A 7,697-nucleotide genomic window follows, 5' to 3' on the forward strand; every position below is an offset into this window, starting at 1 on the left:
TTGCCAAGGAAGCGAAGCGCTAGGTGGTCTTGGGCAAGTCACGTCCCTCCCCCTCTCGCCTGCTGTCTGTCCATCTCCAGTCGCCCAGCTCACCAACTCCTAACCCACAGCTCTGCACGGAGCAATGACTCCAGGTTTTGGAGCCAGTCAGGCCCGCTTTTTGATTTTGCTTCTCCCAGAGATAAAATATACATCGCTCCTGTTTTTAAGAAGCGCAAGCCAAGAAAGGGAGGTAGGCCAGTAGACAGATCATCACTATGTAATTTGGCACGTAATGGAGCCAGATCGCCCAGCAATCTTTCTGTGTCCACACGGAGAGCCACCTCAGGCCTCTTTCCGGCTGCCCAGGATCGCATTGCGTGGCTCTGTTGCAAGTCATGTAACTACCCTGACACTACTGATGGGCACTTGGGTTGTTTCTCTCTCTCTCTCTCTCTCTCTGTCCACTTTTACAAATAATGCTGCAGTGAATCTCCCTGTACACATCTTAAAACACTTGAATCCACACTTGCATTGTTCACATTTTTACAGATGAGGAAGGCCACACGCACGCACCTCGTACTTCGGTGGATGCAGCAAATTGTCCTCTCAACATAATGCATCAATGTATGAGTGTGTTCCCCTCCCCACGGGCTAGGAGCACACCCATTTCCCCCAACCTAGGCCAACACTCGATGTTATCCACCTTTCACAGCTTGGCTGAACTAATCAAATGGCATCTCACTGGGGCTTTGATCTGCATTGTTCTGACTACTCGTGAGATAAATCATCTTTTCATATGTTTGTTGGCCATTCTGATTTTCTCTTCTGCAGACTGCCCGCCCACAGCTTTTGCAGGTGACTCTATTAGGGTGTTTCCTTCCCAGTCACTCTGACTCGGTTCTGTCCCAGTTTATCTTACTCCTGGCCTTTTGGCTTCTGATGTTCCGGTCTCCTCTCATATTCTAGATATTGCCTCCGGCTCCCACTGGTGAACCGCTCCCCCTCCCCCGTTCCCGCCCTCCACGCTGCACCAACCTCTAGTGTCAGCCAGCCTGAACCCATGAGGACAGAGAGCTTCAGACTGGACTTGGCCCAATCAGAAGGCAGTCCAAGCAGGGGATGGTCTCCAAAGGGTTCCTCCTTTAACTCTTAAGATCAAAGCCTTCATGGGGCACCTGGGTGGCTCAGTTGGTTGGGTGACCAACTTTGGTTCAGGTCATGATCTCACGGTTTATGAGTTCAAGCCTCGCGTCGGGCTCTGTGCTGACAGCTCAGAACCTGGAGCCTATTTCAGATTCTGTGTCTCCCCCTCTGTCTACCCCTCCCCTGCTCATGCTCTGTGTCTCTCTCTCTCTCTCAATAATAAATAAACATTAAAAAAATTAAAAAAAAATCAAAGACTTCATAATAACCCTCTGAAGAAACTCAGTCTCAAATAACAAGAAAATTATTGGAAATAATTCCTAAATGGATGACAAACTCCCTGAACCTCTTCCATATCATGTCCTTTAAATGCCACTGTGGGTTTTTTATTTAAAACAAAGCCTGGTGGGGCGCCTGGGTGGCTCAGTCGGTTGAGCGTCTGACTTCAGCTCAGGTCGTGATCTCACAGTCTGTGGGTTCAGGCCCCGCGTCGGGCTCTGTGCTGACAGCTTGAATCCTGGAGCCTGCTTTGGCTTCTGTCTCCCTCTCTCTGCCCCTTCCCTACTCTCTCTCTCTCTCTCTCTCTCTCTCTCTCTCAAAAATAAATAAACCTTCAAAAAACAGAAAAAAACAAAGCCTGAAATGCCCTTCTCATTTTAGGGAACTTTCCAGAATGAATTGCTCAGGTGATTAGATCTAATCATGAAAAGTCCACCATCTTCCCCAACAGGTTGGCTAGCAGAGAATCAATGTTTCACATAATTCTGGACATGGAAAAGAGCCTCCATACCATCTTAGTCAAATACTTCACTTTACAGCTAAAGAAACTGGCCGAGAGGGGAAGGTGGCTTGCCAAAGTCACACAAGTCAGAGATGGAGCGGGGAACAGGACCCCAACTGTGAATGCTGCCCGTCACCCTAACAGGGACGAAAAGATGCTGATGGCTTTACTGGAAAGTTCTTAGGTCTGAGTTCACCACTGGGAACCTCAGATCCTTGGAACCCAGCAACACAGTGGTGCTCTGTGATCAACAGACAATCAAAATGAATGAATGAATGAATGAATGAATGAATCCTGTACCTCAAACTACTGTCACATCACCTAATACTGTAGTTTCAGATGGCAAGTGAAAGAAACATTATTACCATCCTTTTTAGCTTCAACTCTTCCACCAGAGCAGCAGAATTGATTAAAACAAGGCTTCCAGAAAGGGCATGCCTGCTTAATTTGCATTCAACCCTCAAATTAAAGGAACACCAGCATGCAATTATATTTTTTCTTACCATAGCCTAATCTGACCTTCTATGCGTTCTCAGTTCACAGACAGCATTTTTACTGAGACTGTGACAGAGGTTTCTGTGCTCTTTTTGAAATACACAAAAAACAAAAAAAAACCTGAGGGTTTCCTGTGTTCTCCATTGGTGCTAAATCATTACAGTAGAAACCAGAAACTGTCCTTGAACAGAAAACACCCCTCATGTCTATTCTACATGCCAGATGACACATTTATGATTAACTAAGCTACCCCCTTTTGAAGAGGCCAATAGCTGTGTAACATTCACCCAACAAAGAGTTATCAAGCACTGACTATCCACCAGCCATCATGACAGATGTAGATGTAGTGGAAAATGGGACGCGATTCTTGCGTACAAAGAATAAGACAGCTGTGATGGACAAGATGCTCTTGAATACGGAGGAAGTGAAGGTGTGGTTCACTCTGGGAGGAACTGAGGGATTATTTCACAAAGGTGACAAATTCTAGCTGCATCCTGAAGGAGAGTTTAGCAAGAGGTGGGGGAGAACTGAGGGGCAGAGGTCGTGCACAGGGAAAGGTGCAGGGGTCTGGAGTGGTGGAGAGTCCAGCGTGGATGGAGTTGGGGAACAGTGGCGACAGAGGAAGCTGGAAGGGTCTCGGTCAGACTCTGGAGCGAGCGACTAGCACACTGAGGAGTTTGGACTTTACCCAGCAGTCTGTGGAGTCACCTATGACAGAAAATGTCCCTGTCAGGTCAAAGGCAGAGAGAAGCAACTGCGTGGGGCTTGTACCCACAAAGCCACACCCCAGCCAGCCTGTTCCGGAAGCACGCTGAGCCCTGTCCTGCCTCGGGTTTGCTCCTGCTGTTCCCTCACACTGGACGCTCTTCCATCAGCTAACTGGCAGGCTCCTTCTCATCCAGGGGGAGGAAGCTCAGATACCACTGAGACCTCCCATGGCCTCCCTTCCTCAACATATCCCCACTCCCTAGCTATTGGCTTTCATATCAACCCTGTTTGGTTCCTTCACAGGACTCAGCACAACGTAAGACCATCCCGTTCATCTTGTTTGTGTATTGACCTGTTGATTGCCTCCACCCCTGGAATAGAAGCCCCATGAGAGCAGGGCCCCATCTGTCTTGATCATCTCCCATGCTTAGAATGATAACTAGCACACAGCAGGCTGTAAAATACTTGCTGAATGAATTAAGGAATGCGTTAATGTATTTCCAGGATGCTAGCTGCAACTATACTCTTTTCTCTCACGGAAGAAAGTATATTTGAGTGGTATTATTTGTCATAAAATCTGTATGCCCAGGCCACACAACAGGGCAACCAGAATATCTTAAGTATGGGATCCAGACAGACCTCGCTATTTCAATGTCTCCTGGTGATTCCAATGTGCATCTGAGGCTGAGATTCAGTGGCTTTGAAGGACAAGAGTGTGGCCGTTGGAATCCGACAACCTCCATTTGCTTCCTAGATTTACCACTCACAGATCTGCTTCTCACACATAAAGCCTGGGGCTTCTTACTTAATCTAATCTCTTGAATCTGTTTTGTCTTTTAAAGTAAATACATTTGTAAATTTCAATATCTTAGTTAAACAAATTCCTGGCGACACGTATTACAAATGAGCAAGACACAAAAAAATGTCCCAACCCCAAGCTGAGACTTCCTATGTGGTAGAAGCAACTGACACATTTTAACACCCAAGTATGTCATGATCCAGGGCATAAGATTTCAGGGCATAAGAATGCATCTTTATTACACCCAAAGCAACTCAGCTAGGATTTGATCCCTACTATGATGGCAATTTAACCTCAAAGATCGACTCCTATCTCTACATAATTAATGTGTTTGTTTGTTGTTTCGTAGCAAGGAGGGGATTTGGAAGTTCTTTGGAAAAATAAACATGGTGTACAGTTAATCATTTCCTGGATGTCTGTCATGTGCAGGGCATGAGAATATAGAAATATAAATAAGAAAGAAGTCCAGATCTTACAGTACTTAGGCCAGAGGAGACACGACACACCCAGTGCCATGACAGGTGTTACGCAAATAGAGTGTTTAACGATCGCTAGCATTTATCAACACTGTATGAAGCATCTGATGCCTATAACTCATGAGGTCCTCAGAATCATCCCAGGAGGTAGGTACTATTATTATCCCCCTCATTTTATAGGTGAAGAAAATAAAGTACAGAAAAGTTAAGTGACTTGCCTAGGGTCACACAGCTATTAAATGGCAGAGCCTGGATTCAGATCCAGACAGCCCAGCTCCAGAGCCCTTGTGCTCAACCCGCATGTTACATTGTGTCATGGGAACAAAGGGGCAGGAAAGACCACTTCTGGCTCTAGGAAGGGGACACTTCCTGGGGAAGACAGCATTAGAGGTTGCCTTGAGAAGTGGGTAGACTTTTCAAGAGGCAGGGGTGGGGGAAGGGTCGTTTCCCAGTGAGTGGATGGCAGCATCAGTGAAGACTTGGAAATCAGAGAACACTCTTGAGGAATGGCATTTGGGAGACTGTAGGGCACATGATAAGGAGAAGATAATGGTGGGGAAATGGGCTAGGCTAAGGCCAGATAATGGAGTGTCAGAATGCCAGTAAGGATTCGGGCTCTAGTTAATAGCCCTTCGGGAGCCACTGAAGGTTTCTGAGCAGCACAGGCACACACAGCAAGTCGGATGGACCGGGGGACGAGGTGATGGCAGGAGACAGATTTGGAAGTAGTGTTAACAATCCAAGCAAGGGGAACAAAAACAAACCCGGACAGTGACCGTGAGATAAAAGCGGAAGTAACAAATGTGAGAGATTATGGAAGGAACTCAGCAGGGCTGGGTGTTGGATTAGAACACAGAGAGGCGTGAGAAGTCAAAGGTGCGTCTCATGTTTGACTCTGGAAGGATGGAGACACCATTCACTCAGATAGGGAAGACAGGAACAGGCTGGGCAGAGGAAAAGGGGCAGATAAATTTCCTTCGGAAATGTGAGGAATCCGTCTCCTTATTCTCAAGCCAAACCAGCCAGGAGATTTTATTATTGGAAGCTCTCTCTGCTCAGAGATCCTTCGCACCGCTTTCAAATTGTTCCGTGACCTTTTACCTACTGAAATTGAGAGACGCATTTGTTCTGAGAGATTTGGGGAATTCTACCTTTACTTAGACTCTTTGGTCCTAGAAGGCTGTGATGTGGTGTCATTCCATCAAGAATACAGGAAAGCCAAACGTGAGTTTCTTTGTTCAAGGAATTCAAAGCAAGGTGGGGGGGTAGGGGGGAGGCGAGAACTTCTGTCCAACTTGGGCAAAAGTTAAAACATCCTACAATTGAATTTGCAGCCATTAACGGTTCAGGACTTGCTGCTCTGATTCTAAAAAGGTGAATTAACATTCAAGGGAGGGCCTGGTGCTAGACACTGCAGCAGGATAGATTAATCGTATACAGATCCTCCACCCAAAGATAGTGTGGTTTATTCCCTTGTTAACCAAAGTGTGGTCCATGGACCGGCAGCATCAGCACCAACAAGAAGCTCAGTAGACATCTCAGGACCTACTCCAGACCTATTGAACCAGAATCCTCATTTTAGTAAGATCTCATGTGATTTATATACAGAGGTATATACTTATAGACTTTGGAATCAGATGTACCTGGATTTAAATCTTAGTTTAACCACTTGCAACTTATCAGCACTTATCCTGGTCTATCCTGGCCACTTATCAGTGGCCTATATCCTGGTTGAACCTTAAAATAACTTTGACTGCTTTCAAAAACTCCAGCCCCTGAAAAAAAAAAAAAAAAAAATGGGGCGCCTGGGTGGCTCAGTCGGTTGAGCGTCTGACTTCGGCTCAGGTCATGATCTCACAGTTTGTGAGTTCAAGCCCCACATCGGGCTCTGTGCTGACAGCTCGGAGGCTGGAGCCTGCTTCGGATTCTGTGTCTCCTTCTCTCTCTGCCCCTCCCCCACTTGTGCTGTTTCTTTCAAAAAAAGAAATGTAAAAAAAATTTTTCAAAAAAAACAAAAAAATCCAGGCCCTGTCCATACTGCAGACCAATTAAATCAGAATCTCTGGGGGTAGGAACCAGACATTGGTGTTTAAAGGTCTCCAGGTGATTCACACGTGCATCCAAGGCTGAGAACCACAGACTTTGGAGAACAAGTGTGGCCATTGAAGCCAGTCTTCATTTGCATTCCACATCTACTATTTCTGAGGCAGACTGGGGCTTCTTAACCTTTCCTTAAGCTATAGTTCCTTGATGGAATGGACATGACAAATAGAATCTCTTTCAAAGGCTGAGCATTGGAAGAGTTGATACGTGCGAAGCACTTGGCATAATGCACAGAACTCAATGAATATTTATTATCATTTATGCAGGTCCCAGTTTCCTTTACAGAAAAATCTAAGGAGCAACACAGAGCTTGAGGTATCGTAGAAATGCCAATCTGTGACCATGCTCATACTTTCCCCACCAGGGGTGACTTCTGATTACCTGGCCATGAAGAGGCTAATAGATACTGCCTTAGCTGTTTTTAGAATTTAAGAATCTATTCTTTTTCATTAAATTTGAGAATGAGATAAAGGCAGGTGGCAAGATCTTTTGCAGAACAGGTGAGAGTGAGATTCACCCCAAGCGCTCCCAACTGTGGAGCGGGGGAATAAGGTGGGGAGGGGCAGGGCCAATCACTCAGAGCTTTGTCTTTGGCCTGTTTGGACCCTCTGGGCAGTGACAGGCCCTGCACCTCCTCTAATGCCTCCTAGCACTCTCCCTGCCTGGAGGCTCTACAGTGGGAGTTGGAAAGGCCTTTGGAAAGACTTACACGACTTTGCTTTCTGGAACTTCACAAATGGAAACCAAGGCCCAGGGAGTTGTAACAACATATGCAGGGCCATCTGCAATTTAAGGCCACAAGCAGAAGGGTGTAAAGTGACCCAGTCAGCGGTAGAGGAAATAGCCTGGTAGTGAAAAAGGAAGTGAATGAAAGGGAAAATAAAGACATAATAGTGCTTTGAACCAAAGCTTTATAAATACTTGCGGCTTTAACCTGCCCAGGAGGTAGATAAGCATGTTGCCTTTAGCTTGTCCTCAAATTCAACCTCTCCCAAGAGGTTAAGGAACACACCCAAGGTTGGAATTGACACTCAGACCTCCCGACTTCCTGGCTTTGGAGCTGGGAGCTCAGCCTCCACCTCCCTGGTCTATCAGGAAAAACATCTGGGTCATAATGCTTGAGGATGGGATATCAAGGGGAAGTGGTGGAAGTTTGGTTCTTTAAGAAACTTTGAGCAAGACTCTGCCTAAACCACAGCCAGGAGGCCCC

The sequence above is a fragment of the Panthera uncia genome, chromosome D4 (assembly GCF_023721935.1).
Source record: "Panthera uncia isolate 11264 chromosome D4, Puncia_PCG_1.0, whole genome shotgun sequence".
Classification (NCBI taxonomy): domain Eukaryota; kingdom Metazoa; phylum Chordata; class Mammalia; order Carnivora; family Felidae; genus Panthera; species Panthera uncia.